This window comes from Cibotium barometz, chromosome 26 (genome assembly GCF_041138505.1).
Source record: "Cibotium barometz isolate CiBa-2024 chromosome 26, ASM4113850v1, whole genome shotgun sequence".
NCBI classification, from domain to species: domain Eukaryota; kingdom Viridiplantae; phylum Streptophyta; class Polypodiopsida; order Cyatheales; family Cibotiaceae; genus Cibotium; species Cibotium barometz.
Window position 1 is genome coordinate 53,346,997 of NC_141071.1, and position 20,007 is coordinate 53,367,003.

At 45.2% G+C, this 20,007-nt stretch overlaps 1 protein-coding gene across 3 annotated transcripts in view; it reads left to right on the forward strand.

Moving 5' to 3' along the window:
* Positions 1–20,007, forward strand: part of LOC147624091 (ubiquitin carboxyl-terminal hydrolase 6-like) — a 114,178-nt gene that overhangs the window by 59,827 nt on the left and 34,344 nt on the right. The window lies entirely within an intron of this gene.

Below are 20,007 nucleotides of genomic sequence, written 5' to 3' on the forward strand. Positions count from 1 at the left end.
TACAGATCTTTGCAGCCATGGGCTGCCTTCATAAAAAAGGTTGCTAACCCTAAAACTGTCCCCTATGGGACCTCTAAGTGACTCACACCCCTAGTGGGAGTGAATCAGTAAATCATGGAGCACTTGGTGCCTTTTATAGCACTCTTGGACAAGGTAGGAGCTGGCCGACTGCTGGTCGGCCAGTTTTAATTCATTAAATCCCTTTAATTCAGCCGACTGGTCCTGGTTCTGGCGCCTGCCTGCTGCCCTTATCTGCTGGCTCAGCCGACCACTCCAGTATGCTGCCGACAGCTCTTTGACCATGCTGATGTCAGCCGACAGCATCCCTTTGGTTCTTTCTCCAAGCCTTGCTTCAGTCTGCACTGCAGAGGTGCTCTGAGTTCTGTGCTCCATCATCCTCGTTCTTCTCCTGGGTTCATACTCTTTATCTGGTTGCCTCTTCTGGATCTAGCTCTCAGAATGTCCATGGCATTACTGATGCACATGACATCCCCCTCTGCTAAACTTGATGACGGGAATCCAACCTGCTCTTGGATGACTGTCATCATCCCAATCCTGTTCCGAAGTCCCTCTGTCATCATCCATCCCTGGCAAACCTTTTTTCTCTGAAAATCCGTTCTCTTCTCCAAACCACTCTGTCTCTGATGAAGATCTATGCATCTGGTCTTCCTCTAGTCCACAATCCATTCCTGCCCTGACTCTGAACACCGTCTTGGTCTTTGTTCCTGGAACTGAGTCTGGCACTCTCACATCACCCTTGGAGGATCAACCTCCCTTGGGACCGTTCCCTTAGAACCTATCTGGCTCACGGAACTGCCATCCCCATCTGGCACTGTGGAACACCACCAACAAACCTCCTGGGAGTTCTTCCCGATCTGTGTTCCCGTGTACTTTCCTGTACCTTGGACCTGTACACCATCGTCTGGGCTTCGAATCCGTGTACTTTCCTGTACCTTGGACCTGTACACCATCATCTGGGACTGAATCAGTGTTTAGCTTTGCTGAGCCTGATGCTCTGATACCAATGTAACGCGCGGAAGCTCTGGGTAGTCTTCTTTCAGCCCTAAACACTCTTGAAAACCTTCTGATGCAAAACGCACCATCTGATGCAAAAACGCAGGTAGAGAGAGAGTAGAGAGAGAGAGTGAGAAGTGCTGGAATTTTCAGTATATACTATGTACAAAAAAGGTACAGATCTTTGCAGCCATGGGCTGCCTTCATAAAAAAGGTTGCTAACCCTAAAACTGTCCCCTATGGGACCTCTAAGTGACTCACACCCCTAGTGGGAGTGAATCAGTAAATCATGGAGCACTTGGTGCCTTTTATAGCACTCTTGGACAAGGTAGGAGCTGGCCGACTGCTGGTCGGCCAGTTTTAATTCATTAAATCCCTTTAATTCAGCCGACTGGTCCTGGTTCTGGCGCCTGCCTGCTGCCCTTATCTGCTGGCTCAGCCGACCACTCCAGTATGCTGCCGACAGCTCTTTGACCATGCTGATGTCAGCCGACAGCATCCCTTTGGTTCTTTCTCCAAGCCTTGCTTCAGTCTGCACTGCAGAGGTGCTCTGAGTTCTGTGCTCCATCATCCTCGTTCTTCTCCTGGGTTCATACTCTTTATCTGGTTGCCTCTTCTGGATCTAGCTCTCAGAATGTCCATGGCATTACTGATGCACATGACAGCCAAGACCCTGGATTTGACAAAATTTACTTTTGAACCCGCTGTCAGACCATATAGGTCAAGGGCATGCATAATCTGTTGAAGATTTGATTCAGAGTTTTGTAAAAAGAAAAAAGAGTCATCGGCATATGCTTGACTAACAAAAGGAGAACTCCCAGGAATGTTAATGCCATGTAAATGTTGCGCTGAAACTAGGGCATCCATGTGTAATAGCAGGGGATGAGTGGCAATAGCGTATAACAAAACACTCAATGGACAGCCTTGCCTCAGAGAGCGGCCTAAGGTCCAAGAGGAGGAAAGGGCATCAGCCAATACGCAACGCGCAGTGCCATCCTCATAGAGCCAATAAACAACATTTTGCATTTTCGGTCCAAACCCCAATTGAGCCATGATTGCAGCAATCAAGTCCCAACGAAATGTGTCAAAAGCCTTTTTAATATCCACCTGCATAATGAGAACATCCTGATCTGTGTATTTGGCACATTCAATGCCTATAAAAGCATTGGCAATATTATCCATGATCTGCTTGCGTGGGAGAAACCCATACTGAGCTGGATGCAACCTACGATGGAGAAGATGTGACAATCTAATAGCCAACATCTTCCCAAGGAATACGTTTCTGGCATCCATCTCAGCAGAAGAAAAAGGACGAGGGACAGCAAACAAGTGAGTATAATAATTGTGAACAACGTCATGAAGCTGTTGCTTATTTTCTGTCCAAGAACCGTTTGGCCTTTGGACCCGATGAAGTGAGTGCATCTGACGGGAGGTATGAAGGCTTTAAAAAAAAAGCCTTAGAGGAGCACCTAGTGGCCTTCATGGCCTTCTAACATGAACGCAATTGCCATTTGCGGAGCTTACGACAATCATTGTCAGCTAGACACTGATAGGCAGCTTGAAATATCCGTGAGAGATTGAATTTGATTCTTAGCCTTCTAACGTGAACGCAATTGCCATTTGCGGAACTTACGACAATCATTGTCAGCTAGACACTGATAGGCAGCTTGAAATATCCGTGAGAGATTGAATTTGTGACATGTCGGCGCAAGTCTCCTATATACCATTTGCCATAATCTTGAATGACATCCTGCATGCCCACAGTAAAACGGTTCCATGCCCAATCTGCATCCACTAAGGCATGTAATGCAAGACGATCAATAAGCCCAACCACCATAGCTTTAAAGGCATGATGTTTGATGTAATTGTTATTGACCAATAACAAGTGCTTGCATGGCAGTGGTACATCATGCATTGGGAGACCAAAAAACAAAGTCATACAAAGCGGAAAATGATCCGATAACCGTAGATTGAAATCCAAGTTCATCTCACAAGTGAAAGCATCAAATTGCATCTGTCATAAGCATATGGGATTGTTGCGTGCAGGGGAATCATTAAAATCCCCACGAAGAAAAGCATTGCCCATCCAAGGGTAAGCAACCAAACAATGCCACATAGCAACCTTGCGAGCCGAAGTTTGAGAAGCATACAACGAAGCAAATTCATAAATAACCCCATCAATCATGCATTAGACCACAAGGAAACGACCATGTGGGTTGTTGTAAGCAACCTGTGGCTGTAATTCATGGTGTATCACCATAGCTACACCAGAAAAAGCATGAGAGCCCGCATAAAAGATATGAAATCCCGCAAAGTAACCTTCCTTGCCTGCCAAAGAGTGCTGGTTGTGTTCTTGTAAACATACAATATGTGGCTTAGTCGTATTTATGTAATCCCAAAGTAGCCTCCATTTATTTATATTATAGTGGCCTTGGACATTGTAAGTAACACATTTGACCGGTATATACATATATACAAGAGAGAGAATGCCGATAGATCAAGCCTCAACCTGCATCATGGCACCAGGCAATGACGAGGTAGCTTGTACATCCACACCATGTACATCCTCAATCAATACAATTTGGAGCAGAATCAAGAGCAGGAGTGCCAGACGAAATGACAGGCATAGAAGTATGAGATAACGAACTACGGCCGACCAAAGCCAGCCTACTCTAAAACCATCAACTCCCAGAACATCCTTTGAGGAAGAGGCTGTCTCTGTCCAATTGCGATTGGCCATGGCTCTGGGCCTAGCTGTCTTCTTAGGAATCTGCCAATTCAATGAAGGGCCTTTATCCCCCCCCCCCCCCCCCCTCGGTCAATGATAAAGGGGCTTTCACCCCAATTTGTACTTTGTTCCCTGTCTTGGAGGGGAGGGGGGGTATTGGGCATTTTAGCCTTACTTTTTTCAACTACAGTGGGCGACGAGCCATCTCCCAAACCATGAGTTTTTGGCATCAGTGGGTCCTGATATAGAATCATTATTTGGATGAGCAGCTGCTGGAGGAGGTTTCAATAAAACCTGCGAGCATTCAGATTGCATATGGCCAAACTTTCCACACTCAAAACATGAACCCGCAAAATTACCCCATTTCAATTTAAAGAAAACCTACTGTGAGGGCATACCCATCATGTCCACCTACAAAGCCACATGTGGGGGAGTGGGTTTGTCTGTGTCCCACAACACACAACAACGATTAACATTTACAGTAGAACGTAGCGGGCAAACCACTTTTCCAAGGGCTTCTACTAGATACGTCAATGCAGGCCTGCAATATAATGGTAGATCAACTACCTCAACCCAAACAGGACATTTGTGGCATATAAGACTTTGATAAACCTTGGTAGGCAACCAAGGATATACATGCGCACCAATTGCGTCCCAAAAAACAAAGGGAATTTTTCCAAAAGCTATTGTTTGTATTGAGCATCTGTAAATATAACCTCATAGAAGCCTCTGGCCGCCTTGTAGCATCCTGCAACAACACAGCCTTTAAGCAAAGATTTCAGCCATTGTGCAACATCTCCAGCATCAGGCATGCACACGGGGAAGAATAATACAATAGCTCGTCAAGCCAAACTTATAATAGGTGCATACAACACTTGCCCTGGAACAGAAACACGAAACTCGGGCGCAGGATCATCTCCCCATGCTTGATTGATCTCAGAAAAACCCTCGTGCAAAGTATGAGCAAAGAGCTGCAGCTCAAGACTAGCACAACAGTCCTGTGCTTCATCAATAAGGACCTGACGACGCTTGAGATCACCTCTCTTATATTGCTGAATTTCCATGACTTGAAAAACCCACACAGAAACGCTGCTGTACCGTGCACACACACACACACACACACACACACACACACACACACACACGAGCAATGGACAGGAGAAAACGGAGAGAGGAAGCTGTATACAAAGTAGGTGGCAGATTCTGCAGAGAGTTCAGAAGCAACAATATACATGCGAGCAACACGCTTAGTGTTCACATAGGTCGCAAGCGAGCAGCTATCACAGCTCGTAGGCAGAGGTGATCGGCTACCAGATAAGACGCAGGCACAGGTGAGCTCCTCTACACCTCATCCTCTCTCTCTCTCTCTCGCTCTCTCACACACACACACACACACACACACACACACTGTAAACCGGCCTGAACGGGCGGTGAAACAAACACTCGCACATAAAACACTTCAACGCCATTGAGGACCTAGAAAAGGAAAACAAATAGGGGAAGCTAGAGTGCTCCTGCAAAAAGTACACAGACACCGATTGGCCCCAAATCGCAGTGGCGCCCCTTGCGGTATTTCTTTAATTGAATATAAGAGCTTTGATTACAATATAAGGCTGGTAATTCAACCGTCCCAGTAGAACTCCTGAAGCCTGCAAAGAACCTGCATCTGGCTTCTTGTCCACACGGCATCCACAAATAAATCCAGCCATTGTTCACATCGAAAGACTCTCTCACATTGAGTCTGCATACAGAAGCTTTCTCCCATGGTCAAGGCTGCCACAACCATCCATAGCCTCTCACACTATGAACAGCATCACACCCTGACACATCCAGTGCTTCTGCATCACAACACAGACTCCCAAACTGTCTCTCAAAAGAGAACTCGCATCACAGCACAGCATACAATACAGTTGACACACCTGTACAAACCCTCTCTACCTTCCAAGGGTACTATCCATCTCTGTCATGGATTCCCTGTCCCCTGTCTAATCAGTAGCAAGGCTGTACCAAGCATGTGTCCATTCCTGTACCTTCTGCCTGCATGTGACCTATCTCCTGGAGAAACCCACAAACATGTTTCCTCGCCAACAACGGCATACATCTAGTTACCTGTTCCCTCATGAAACATCTGGCAACATAGAGATGCCCATAACTGTAGGTCCCACTGTTCCTTTCTAGCAGGAAGAAAACAATCTGCTCCATGAGCACGCAGCCATGCGAGCTTGCATCACTCCCATGCCAAGAAACATAACCACAAGACCTGTACTTGCAGTCAAAAACCCAAGCACATAGCTGAATTTGCAACCAAACAAAAACAGCCCATAAACTGTCCCAAAACAGTCCCGAACCAAAAGCAAAGAGAAACTGAAAATTCCATCAGATGAACGCCATCGACATGATGTCTATGTTCATGGAAATCCAGCTCCTGTCCACCTTTGTAGCAAGAGAAACCAACCCTTGTCTACTCTTCAGCAGAGGGAGAGAGAGAGAGAGAGAGGAAAGAGTCTTGAATCTCTGTTCTGTAGCACAGCCAGCAATCAGCCTTTGACTTTTCCCCCATGAAACCAGTCGCCTGTATCTACAGCAGCAGCCAGTCAAGGAAGCTTAGCCCATACACAAATTCTTCCAAAAACAGAGGTGCAGCCAGATGCGCAGACCCCTGTGGTTGTGTTACCAGGCCTGTACTCAACGCTGCCCACCCTGTGATCAGTGCAGCTTGCCTGTGAGCTTTTCTCCCATGCTTGCAATCAGCCGCCTATTTTCAGAAACCCCTCTCCCTTGCGCTGCCCGCCAGCCTTTCCCTGCATACCTGCGTGTAGCTGCAGTCCAGCCGCCCACCCTTTCCAAGAGAAAAGCACATGTGCATGCTGGAGTCGACTCTTAGCAATAGAGAGAGAGAAAAGCCAACGTGCTGTTCATCCCCATGCTTCCTTGCAGCCCACTTCTTCCAAAAAGCACACGCTTCCTCATCAGATAGGCGCCTCCTACCTGCCAGCCCCTCTTCTTCCCAAAAAGCACACGTGGCCCCAAAAATAGCTTATGGGCCACGTTTTCTTCATAAATGGCATTAAAAATTACTTTAAAGGTTTTTAAAACCTTTTAAGTTAAAATTCCTTTGCCCCCTTTCACACATGGGGTTATCCACACATGGGCCTCCATCTTCACTCCCACCTGATGCCATTCACACTGTCCACCATGTCCCCGTGCACATCTGCATCTTGTCCAGAGAAAAACACAGGGTCGTGACACACACACACACACACACACACTGGTGGACACACAAACATGGTTACACACACATGATGGGACAAATGATGTGTCATCATTTGGCCATTTGGCCACCCAATTCGTCCACCCGTGCTTTCTCATCATGCATGTAGATTGGATTGGTGTCCATGGCAGTTGTATATGCCGGGGATTGATGTCACTCATGTGATACTGTGGACTTGGCTTTCCGTTGGGACTTGTGCCTGTGTGTACATGCCCGGAAATGCCGGGTGGATTGGTGTTCCATTTGGTCTGGTACCTCGTGTACTTGCCTGGAGCATGTCTATTTTGGTATAGTCTCATGATGGGGATTGTCCATACCAATGCTGCATTGCATAGCATCTTTATGTGCTTGCTTGCAATTGAAATCGCATGCTGTTTTCATGCTTGCTTGACCTATGTGTAGTTTTGTATAAGGGGACGCCCGTGAACCGTGCGTGTGAAACTGTCTGTTGACATGGTTATGTGGCATGTGACAGGTGGTAAGTATTGGTCATAAACCTAGCCTTAGGAGTTAACACTAATTTATAAGTGAGTGTGTACACACTTCATTAAGTTTTGGGCGACCAAAACTCACTTATAAATTATGACTAGCTGGTGTTCACACACACTGATGTCCTGAGGTGGACAAAACCCAATGTCCACCGCCCAGATCTTATCCCCTTTGTACAAAAGGGAGTAACCAGCCATGTGTCCTCTCTAGCTTGCTCCACAAAGCACCTTCCTGCTACCTAGAGTGGACAACCCACCACCTCACTCCTCCTCTCTCTAGAGGTAGGCGCCTCCTTCATGAGGACATTAGGGTTGTATTTTCTGCACTTTCTAGTTCCCAACTCCATATCCAAGCTTGCTAAGGTGTTTCCCAAGCTTCCAAGAGTGTTTCCGGGTGCAAATCACTCTCCTATACACTCCCAATGACTGAAATTCAGCAAAACAGCTCTCTTTATTTTTGTAATTTTTGGTCTTTTTGTTGAAAATCCTAATTTCAGCCCTCCTTTCTCAAGTTAAACTATAGGGAAAGCTTTCCCAGAGTTCCCTTCATCTTCTTGAAGACTTTTGTCGCGAAGAAATGTGACAAATTGAAGATCTCATCACTCCAAGGACTTCCATCGCGAAGACTTCCGCTGTCATCGACTCTACTTGCAATTGGTAATCTTTTATGCTTAAATATGGAAGCAAGTAGCAGGAGGGAGGAACCGGATTACAAGATCACATACCTTGTGTAGTGTTCGCTTGTCCTACGTGCTCTCTTGCAGATTGTTACTACCATGTGTTGGTGGAACAATAGAGAGTAGATGGTAGGGAACATGGGCTCTTGAGAAGGTAGTGTGAGTTGCAAGTCTATATCAACAACCACTTGTTTGCAATACTGTATTTATATGCATTAGTATGGAAATATGGTGAGAAATGCCCATGACACTATGTACTTGATTCTCCCAAGATCAATATACTCTATTTGAGGGAGGGGCCGGCCACTCCGGCTCATTGTGTGTCTCTTGTCAATTCAGCAAATTACTTCTTGTATTGAGTATGTGTCCATTAAATCTTAGTGTATTTAAGTGTATTGATTAGCATTGTGTTCAACCAAGTTACATGATGGATATGTACAGATACAACTCTGAATCCCAACAAATCTCCCTTTGGAGCGAAGGTGGAGATGTATAAAGATAGACCTTCAATAAACATGGTGATTTGGGCTCAGTAGCACCACGTGATACAAAAGATCACAGTGGCCATACTTGACGTGATACAGTAGATCACAACCAAGCCTGCTAATGGAGCTTGACCACACAAGACTTTAACTTACATCAGTCTACTCAAAGATCAATCCCCTGGATCTAAAGAGGGATAGATTGGGATAGTGGAGCCTTTCATAACATAAGGGGGTACAAACACATAACAAACATTGAAAAATACACATGAGATTATTACATCTCGTTTTGGGGGACATCCTGAGCAGAGAATCCTAGACGTTCACACATATAAAATCAAACATAAATAGATTAAAAGTCGGGGTAGACGATTCGTCCCTCAATGCCGGTGATGTCACTCTTTTTGTGGCATTGTTTTCAAGACATCGTTACTTCGAGTGATGGCTAGAAGATAGTCGGTGAAGCCAAGTGTCTTTGATGATGAGTTCCGGTGCTATTGGAATGCCTCAAGGTGGTGTTACCACCTCTGGTATCCCACCACACTAGGAGCCGAAAGATGTCCCGATCCCCTTCCTTCCTGAAGGAGTTTGCTGCAGATACAAGGGCTCAAGTGCCCGGGGTTCACCACTAGTCTGCACCTGACGAGTCCATGCATATGCATTGATTACAAATCAAACAACTAGATTGGATCCAAATAAGCTCGTCCTACGAGAGTCCTTGTCTCGCAAGATTTGGTTCTTGAGCTCTTTTGCTCTTTGTAAGAGTCTCGAGAATTTGCAGTCCGTGCATGGAAGAACAAACGAGTAGTTTTGGTGAGGTTTATGCGATGGTCAAGAGTATAGGCAGCCTTTTGGTGTTCTTTGTTGGGATTCAGAGTTGTATGTGTGTGTATCCATCACTTGTGTCTAGCTTTTGTGTCCACCAATGTGTTAGTGTATAGGTGTGAACACCCCTCATATGTGTAGTGTGCTTATATGTGTGTGAGCCTACTCTTATTTAGACATTAAAAGATTATCACATTAATCCAAGTTGTATACATGCAAGAAAATTCATGTTTATAATGTCACCGCACGTGACTTGTGTCACTGACTTATGGTTTGTGTAAGTCAAAAGGTAAGGTAGCTTGCCTACAAAAGCATGTGATTGGTGCAAGTTATTTTATCAATCAATCAACATCATTGTACGTGCAAACACTCTCTCGAGTGGTCTTTTCTGTCTCTAGCTCTCTGTTACTCTCTCTTTGACTCGGCTGTTTGCCTACAAAAGCATCAACTTGGTGCAAGTTATTATATTAGTCAATCAACATCATTGTAGGTGCATATGCAGCATTGGCTATGCTAGAGAGACAGTGCCACCAGGCGCATTTTCAGGAGCCCCGGACGAAGGGGTGGCTATTTGACACATTAGTCACACCGGCATTGATGTATGGAGCAGCAGTATGGGCGCCAGGCCTTGCTACCCATTGGTGGACACAGATAGAGACACCACAGGCCCTCATGATGGCACGCATGATACGCAGCAAACCGTCAGTACCTCATGACATTATCCGAGCAGAGTTTGCTACGCCTTCTATGATGGTAGAGGCCATATTTCAGACTATATGCCTGCTAGACAGATTCAGAGAGATGCCACAGGACAGATTATCATACAGAGCTTTTCAGGCATCTAGACAGTTGGCTGAGGCAGGAGACAGAGGATCATGGTATGCACAGGTCACACATTGGTTCTCACAGCATGGCCTAGACATGGATCATCTACCACCATTCCAGTATGACAGGGATGCACCACATATCCGTCTCTCTCATAGTGAGAGGAACAGAGTATTGAGACAGGATCTATGGCAGCTCTATACACGAGAGACATGGATATCGCCTACACAGCCTCTTCCACCGAAGATGCTATACTACAGAGATCACTTCATGAGTATCACTGATGATGGATTTATAGAGAGGCCTAGATACATGGAGGGCTTTTTACCACACGGCTCCCGAGTGGCTATTGGTCAGCTCAGAGTTTCATCACACCGATTGGAGATTGAGACTGGCAGAGCAGCACGGATCCCCCGAGAGGAGAGGGTATGCAGATTGTGCAGAGAGGAGGTGGAGAGTGAGGAGCATTATGTATGCAGATGCAGAGCATATACAGCCATCAGAGAGAGATATCCCATTTTATTCAGAGAGCCACATTCCCTACGCCAGATCTTTGAGACAGCAGACCAGCGCATACTGGGGAGATACATTCTAGACATACAGCGCCACAGAGAGACATTATTACAGGCTCAGACAGCTCCAGAGGGGGGGCGACAGACACAGATTACTACATTTTTTCAGAGATCCATACCCCTCCCAGCCCCTACACGGCAGGTAATGACTCTCCAGAGAGCAGAGACACTTAGAGCCCGCAGGAGACAGAGGACACCTGGCTTTCGGACACCACGCCTATACCAGAGAGAGATGACAGAGATCAGAGCTCAGTTTCACAGAGAGGGTGCGGAGCGACTGGCTCGCTTCAGAGCACACCCAGGCATGTTCTTCAGGGAGCTGTGGACACCCCCTTCACTGATGTATACCATTTTATACCCCCAGTATGGTACAGGATGGAGCTAGCTAGGTTGCATATCATGATTGTATACTCCATGCATATAGCTTTGCATTCTCCTAGTAATAGAGCTCCATCCCCTGCACACCCAGATTCAGCTTTTTTATTCAGTACTTTTTCATTTTGTTGGGATGACAGAGGATACCCCATACAGGTACTCCGATTTGTCTCATAGGCCGAGTTCGGTCTTTTGGAAGACGTTAATAAAATCTTTCTTTCTTTCTTTCTTTCTCTCTCTCTCTCTCTCTCTCTCTCTTTACATCACATGACATTATGGACATCTTTCATCCCCCTTAGTTGCGCAGGAAATCTAACCCTAACCCTAATCTGCTAACATGGTATCAGAGCTAGGACATACAACTTAGTAGATGGTCCGACGAGCAGAGACTTAGAGCACTGGGGCAGGTAGGCTTCAAGAGAGGGCACTCCATACTAGATCATATCTTTACACTACGGGGGATCATCGAGGAGGGGAGAGGTCACATGCATCGGATATACTGTTGCTTTGTGGATTTCCGCAAAGCTTTTGAGACCGTTCCACGGGCTAGACTGATGAGGAGACTGCAGGATATGGGAGTGCCAACAGAGATGCTTTGGGGGGATCATTACACTCTATGAGTTAGTCATAGGCAGAGTACGGGCTCCAGGAGGTGACTCAGAGATCATACACAGCACTATCGGGGTGAAGTAGGGTTGCCCCTTGTCTCCTACTCTATTTGGTCTATACATTGACGAGATCTCGGATTACATAGATAGACAGGGAGGACTAGGAGTACATTTGGTAGGGGTCCTGATACCGATCCTCTTGTATGCAGATGATATTGTTCTTATTTCTGATTCATCAGAGGGGTTGCAGAGGCATTTGGATGCATTACGGGCCTTTTGCGAGGAGTGGGACCTCATTGTGAACCTTGGAAAGACCAAGGTCATGATCTTTAACACCTCCTCACAGTGGATAAGTAGATCTACAGTACAATTTACATAAGTTGAGAGCCTGTGGAGTATGTTACCTCATATGTATACCTTGGATCACTTTTGCTGGACCTGAGTTCTCGATGTGGAAGGCGGCCGAAGCTAGATTGATGAGGGGATATGCAGCCCTTGGCTCGCTAGAGAGGCAATGCTCACAGATACAGTTTTAGGAGCCAAGGACGAAGCTTTGGCTATTTGATACTCTAGTTACACCTGCACTATTGTATGATGCCCCCATCTGGGGTCCTAGCTTATACCACAGGAGGAGACAGAGGAGAGAGCCGGCCGAGACAGATACAGAGGAGGTATATGATGGGTGGAAGTCGATGGAGAGACCCCTAGTGGCCATGATCTTGCGCATGATTAGGAAGGAGTAAGCCATCAATGCCACAAGAGATTGTGCCAGCAGAGATGGGGGCTGTACCGATAGTGACAAAGGCTCTATTCCAGACAATGACATACTGGCACAAGCTATGGGAGCTTCCACTAGATAGATACCCCCGGCTAGCCCTGGAGTCCTCGAGACAGTTGACACTTGAGGGAGATACAGAGTGCTGGTATGCATAGGTAGGCACTTGGTTTAGCATGCCTCGTATGCATATGGAGGCACTCCCCCCGTTCCAGTACAACACAGAGGCCCCGTCATTTCCTCTCAGCCGCACAGAGTGGAATAGGGTTATCAGGAAGGACATTGTCAGACTGGATACTCAGAGGACATGGAGTTCACCTAGTTGTCCACTGGGGACGAAGATGGCCTTCTACAAAGATCACCTCCTATGCCTGACAGAGGATGGGTTCATCATCCACCCACGCTACATGGACACAATCCTATCCTTTGGGTTGAGATGTGAGATCAGCTAGATTCGCACCTCGTCCCACCAGCTGAGAGAAGAGACTGCCAGATATGGACGCACGAGGGCATGATATGCCAGCTCTGTCACAGAGAGCCCAAGATAGAGGATCATTACATATGTCGATGCCCTGTAGACTATGAGATTCGGGGGAGGTTCCACTGTCTCTTCCGAGCTGGGTTTGAACCACTTTCCAGGATCATGGACTTCCCGGATCAGAGATGCGTGGGACTTTTTCTTCTAGAGCTCCGTAGACACAGGGAGTCCTTAGTGAGATCCAGATCAGCTGTACTTGCTCCAGGACCAGCACAGAGAGCTCTCACGACTTCTTCCATACCAACACTCCGAGGGTCGATCCACCCATCATACCTAGACCACAGGCTAGTGCAGGAGCTTGTCCGAGAGGTGTGACACTCCACAGAACCACTGAGTTATGTAGAGCTCGACGCCCCAGACCCCATGGCCCCCCCCCCAGGCCATGCCACCACAGGAGGATCCGGGCCGTCATCTCCCATCATCGATGGACCTTCTCGCGCCACCTCAGTTTTACCACCTTGAGCACCATGTCACAATGGCCCATGAGGAATGTATTAGGGTGATATGAGAGCCCTCTGCTCATGTACCTAGATCAGATTTTATGGTTCTAGATTTTTGTTATGTTTCCTTATTACTATTTTGTACCTATGATAATGTACCGCATGGATATGTTGTAACCTTTTGGTCTCATAGGTCATTTTGGCCTTTTGAAGACGTTAATACAACTCTCTCTCTCTCTACATCACTTCACATCATGGACTTCTTTCATCCTCCTTAGCTGTGCAAGAAACCTAACCCTAATCCTAATCTGCTAACATGGTATTAGAGCTAGGACAGACTAGTGTTTGCTGTTGTGCGCTGGCGCCTACTGTGTCGTTTTTACTATTGTAGCTACTGCTGTATGCCGCCCCAGATCCAACACAGTATTGGCAGCGCTGCCAGTGCAAGCGCCGCCCCCCTTGCCTTTGTTCGCCAATAGTTTTCCCAAGTTGCCGTCGCCTTTTGCTTTTCTTCAAACTACTCGTCACTTCTTGGCCGCCCTTTGCCACCTGGCTTTCACCATTGTCTAATCACGTGCTACTCTTTTTATTGAGGTTTAAATAACCTTAATAAAAATTCGTGCTGCAACTGCCCACCTGCACTCCTTCGTCGACCCCTAGCTGCCATTGGCCTTTACGCCACCTAGGCTGGCGCTGCTATTGAAGGCTACCAAAGGCTTGCAACGGTCTCTCTGACACTTCATCTTGAGAACTCCTCTAGCTGCTCCTGGTGACTGTACCCACAGATCCAAAAATTAAAGTTTTTCAACTTCGGGTGTTTTCTTTAATCAGGTGATAATCTTCTAATTAAAGGTGTCAACATTCAATTTATTTGGGGCTTTCTACAAAATCAGCAATCTGCATCAAAATTGAAGCTCCTGCATAGGCCCAATTTCAGGGCTTTCCTCAAAATCAAGTAAAATCAACAAATTGAAGCCTTGCACTATTGATAAATTTTGGGGTTTTTTGCTAAATTGGCCAAAATTGAACCCGCTGGCAACACATTGAACACTCCATAATGCCATGGAAAGGGTGACAGCTTGGAAGCGGTGCTCGAAGCAACGCCACTTTAGCGACACACGCATGGAAAGCCTCTAAACTTCCAAAAATAATGTGTTATTTTTTGTTTATTTTTGCGTCATGGGTTCTTTGCTCGAGATGTCCCCCAAAACGAGATGTAATAATCTCTCTGTGTGTTTTTCCGCCTTAATGTTATAAAAGGCTCGTTGTTTCCATCTTACCCTGCCTAGAGCAAGGGGGTTGTTCCTTGTGTAAACTGATGTATGTTGCTAGGAGTGGAGCTCCCACAAATCAGGCTTGGAAGGGCATTTCCAGGATGTTGGTACCTTGGTCCTCTAGACCGGTGAGTTTTTGTGCATCCATGCTTAGACCTGGAGACTCTAATCATACTTATACGCAAGCCTTGTGTGCTTGGTTAAGCCCTTGAATCATACTTAGACTTAAAGCCTCTGAGTTGGCATAGAGAACATGTTTAGTTGTGGACATGGTGCAGTTTGGAGGGCCATCATAGAACTAATTTAACGTTTTCTCAATCACTCCACCCCGGCGCTCCGAAGGGGGTTTGTTGGGATTCGGAGTCGTATGTGTGTGGCATATCCATCACTTGTGTCCACCGTGTGTGTCCACCAATGTGTAGGTGTATAGGTGGGAACACTTGTCTAGGTGTGAAAACCCCTTATATGTGTGAACCTACTCTTATGAGTAGATAAATGTGTGTGACCTAAGCAGTGATGTCATGGCAAGTGACGTGTGTCACTGACTTATGGCTTGCATTAGTCAAAAGATAAGGCTGCTTGCCTTCAAAAGCATGAACTTGGTGCAAGTTATTATATCAATCAATCAACATCATTGTATGTGCAAATACTCTCTTTCTTGAGTGGTCTTATGCGGGATATTTTAGGGTGATATGAGAGCTGGACATTTTTTGTTTTGGGATCAGATATGACATTTCAGCTCTTATTACTTTCTTTGATTTTTATTTTTAGTACCCATGATGATGTTTTTCATGGACATGATGTAAGCTTTTGGTCTCATAGGTCATTTTGGCCTTTTGTAGACGTTAATACAACTCCTCTCTCTCTCTCTCTCTCTCTCTCTCTCTCTCTCTTTTGTCGGATAGATCATATTTGGTCTCTTGGGATTGTTCCTACGTCATTAAAAAAGCTTCTTTCATCGGGTGTGTGGGTAAATAAAGAAAATGGGCCAACCGTTCTATCACCCAAGGGTGGTAGATTGGTTAGCTCATGGAGTTGTTATTCAACACGTCTCGTGTTCAAATCTCACTCCCGTCGGATAGATCATATTTGGTCTCATGGGATTGTTCCTATGACATAAAAAAAAAGAAGCTTCTTTCTTGTTTCTTGTTTCTTCTTCTCTACGTCACATCATGGACATCTTCCATCCCAACCTAAACCTAACCCTAATCTTCTTACATTCTTCTCGTCCACGAAGTACCTCACAGGCAACAAGAGCAAGTACGATAGGTATAACCTTGAAGTGATGTAGAATTATGACCAATTGAAATGGCGATTGAACGGTAGAAGGTAGATGATGTTGGCTGATTGTTCATTCCTGTACCGTCGTATGATGATAGAGTAGTGCACGTGCTTACAGTTGTTATATATGCTGTATGATAGTTTCCAGCAGGCGAGTGTGGTGTACGACGGTCTCTAGCGGGTAGGGGCAGTGTACGATAGCCTCCAACAGGAGGTACGATTGTATGGACAGATGCATGCACAGTACGGTGCAGTCCAGATGTATGGAAACAGCAGGCTGCACAGTGAGGTACATCATGTCGTACTGTCAGCAAAAGGATGACAGTGGTATGGTGATGTATGACCTTAGGGTGCTGCCTTGATAATAGTGAGGATGATCCAAGGAGCCGGTGAAGAGGTTATTATATAATAGCCGTGCTTTTCCATGATTTTCATCTCGACCCTCTCTCTCTTGCATGCTTTTCTTTTCCAGAGTTTTACTGTGCCCAAAATCATGATCTAAGGTCCAAACCATAGTAAAAGTGTGTTGTCCATAAATCCTGAGCGCCCATAGCATTGAATACGTGTGAGACTTTACTCATGAGCCCAACTTATCAGTGTTCCTATAAGACCACCGCGTTAGTCCCATACTGAGATATCAATGTGGGTCTTGCCCAAAATCTCTATAAGCCTAGCTAGAGATCCAACATAGCCATGTTCTAGAAGTCCTTCATGGGTCTCGCCTAGAGTTTGAACAGATGTTACAAGATTATCATATGTTACAAGATTAACATACCTCGCATGATGATTAATCAAGATTATCATGCTGTGAATAATCCGAGAAATTAAGGATTTATGACACCGAGATCTAAAACAGCTTGAGGATCTCCATCGAGCCTTGCTCGAGATCTAAAACATCCTCTGGATCTCCACTAGGCTTTGCGTGAGATCCAAAACATCCATTGATCTCTATGGGGCCTTGCCCAGAGTTTGGACATATGTTACAAGATTAACCAAGATTAACATACCTCGCATGAGGATTAATCAAGATTATCATGCTGTGCATGATCCGAGAAATTAGGGGTTTATGACACCGACATCTAAAAGGATCTCCATCGAGCCTTACTCGAGATTTGAAACATCCTCCGGATTTCCACTGGACTTTGCGCAAGATCCAAAACATCCAATGATATCTATGGGGCCTTGCCCAAGGTCTAAAACATTTGGCCATGCATGTCTCGAAAACTAGGGGTATGTGATAAATGTCTTCTTCAATTTGTCATATGCCCATTGACATTTTGATATTTGAGTGGGTTTAGCGAGATGTAGCACTGCCTGCGGCTCTCAAAGAAATTTCTAAGACAAGCTGGTTACTTTTTTCACTCGGAGTTGACACATAGGTCATGCAAGGGTACTGTTTATTAAGAACTTCGGAAGATAGTCCTTGTATGCAATGTACATCAGTGGGTATAGGTTAGGTCAAATGGCATAACATGGTAAGTATACACTCTCCATCCTCTAGCAAATGTTGTCTTGTGTTGGTTGATTGGATCAATCATGACCTTAATGTAGGCAAAGAATCCATCCAAGAAATTTTGAGCTTCCTTCAGTGTGACTCCTCCAATACATGCTGTGTGTAGGGTAAGAGGCATTAACTTTTTTGAGGGCAACACATGCGCGCACATACACAATGCTTTTTGTTCTCTTTGGGAACGATCACAGTCCACAATGCCCAATATCATGGATGCATCATCGATGAGCTTTTGAAGCTATCTTTTATAATTTATTTGTATTTGAAATTCATCGAATAAAGTCTTTGCTTGTATGATTTTACATTTTCCATGATAGGGATTGTGTGTTTTACCACTTTAAATGGATTCTCTTTATGCTAGTGTATTTGGAGGCAAATACATCTTGGAACTTCCGTAGCTGGCACTATAGAGATGTATCGCCAAATGAGGTGGACATTGTTGCTTTATACCCCTCTCAAGAGGAGGACGAAACTACATGGGTTCTGCCTTTCTTCATTACACTACGCTTGCGTGTTTCTCTTATGGCATATGTTTTTATCGTGTTTTTGACATCGAGCTATCCATGAACCACATGTACTCATTTTATCTTAGAGATCCTTTGGGTCTTTCGTAGATGTTTAATGTAACTTCTCTCTCTCTCTCTCTCTCTCTCTCTCTCTCTCACACACACACACACACAACTTTTTTTTTTTTTGGGGTGAAACCATTGCTTCGGTAACTCTCTCTCTCTCTCTCTCTCTCTCTCTCTCTCTCTCACACACACACACACACACACACACACACACACACACTTTAAAAAAAAAGGCTATGTTTTATTGCTTCACTGTACAAAGAAAGAAGAAAGAAGTCCTCAAAAAAGAGGAAAACTTCTTAAAGAGCAATCATAGAAGCTAAAAGCATTGAAAAAACAAAGCCAATTGGCCCTCATCAATCTGATCGAGGTGGATGGAATCAAACAAGACTAACGCAGGATTGACAAAAGTGGGGATATTGTGCAATCCTTACGGAATGAAAAACCAATTGATTTCTTGCATGCTTTTTTTATCCATAAAGCCCAATATCTAGTGTCCAGATTAGAAAGGGCTGTGCATGATCCAATGTAGAAGGCCACTTGCCAAAGCCAAAAAATCTGGAGAAGGAACACCCTGAAAATCTGAGTCGAAGAAAATGCAAAATTTGGAAAAAAAAAACTTTTGGTATGTGATTTGTATCATTTGGATGCTGATTTTTCCCATATATGGACTGATTTGATGGCTGGTCACTCGCATGCCTCTTATGTGATCAAAGAGGGTTATCATATCAAGGATAACTGCATATGTGTGGTGAAGGATCTGTCCAAAGGTTATGGAGGAATGTCATGCTCCACCTTATGATGCTGGTCATAGAGGTATTTTACCCTACGACACGCATGATCGAAAGATATTTCTTTTGGCCAAGCATGCGTTAAAACATCGAGGCATATGTACGCGCATGTATTACTTGCCAAAAGGTGAAATTTGATAGGCAAAATCCTCCAGGTTTGCTTCAGCCATTGCCTATTTCCTTGCAGCCATGGGAAAGCATTACTATGGACTTCATTATGGATTTGCCTAGATCCTAGTACGGGAATAATGCTATTTGGACCATAGTTGACAAGTTTAGCAAGCAAGCTCACTTCTTGCCCGTCAAGAAAACCATTAAAGTTGATCATATGGTGAAGCTTTTTCTTGCTCACATCTTCAAGCATTATGGTATGCCTAAGTCCATTGTTGGGGATAGAGATCCTAGGACTACGAGCCTCTTTTGGAGAGCTTTATTTGATAACATGGGCACTAAGCTTGAGTTCACTAAGCTTGAGTTCTCATTTGCTTATCATTCGCAAACAGATGGTCAAAGTGAGGTTGCAAATTTCGCAGTATTGGATTTGTTGAAGTGTTATGTGGCAGATCAAAAAGATGCTTGGGAGAAGTATCTTTCACTTGTAGAGTTTGCCTACAATAACACGGTACATGCCTCCACGGGAAAGGTCCTGTTTGAGATTATTTATGGTAGAGTGGTCTTGCCACCCATCCTTCGTACAAAGGATGAGATTTTTGCAGCTGATGAGTATGTGCGTAATTGAGACGTAGCCTTTGCTCAGGTGCGGACAACGATTGCAAGGTCACAAGACAAGCATAAGAGGGTTGCCGACAAGCATAGAAGGGACATGCAAGTCAAGGAAGGTGATTGGGTATTGCTGAAATTTGAGAAAGCTGTCACTCCATGGTAGGACTGATATTTGTGCCGACCTTGTCTATGGGATTGTCACTCCATAGGAAGGCCCGTGCCAGGATGTGTGTTTTGC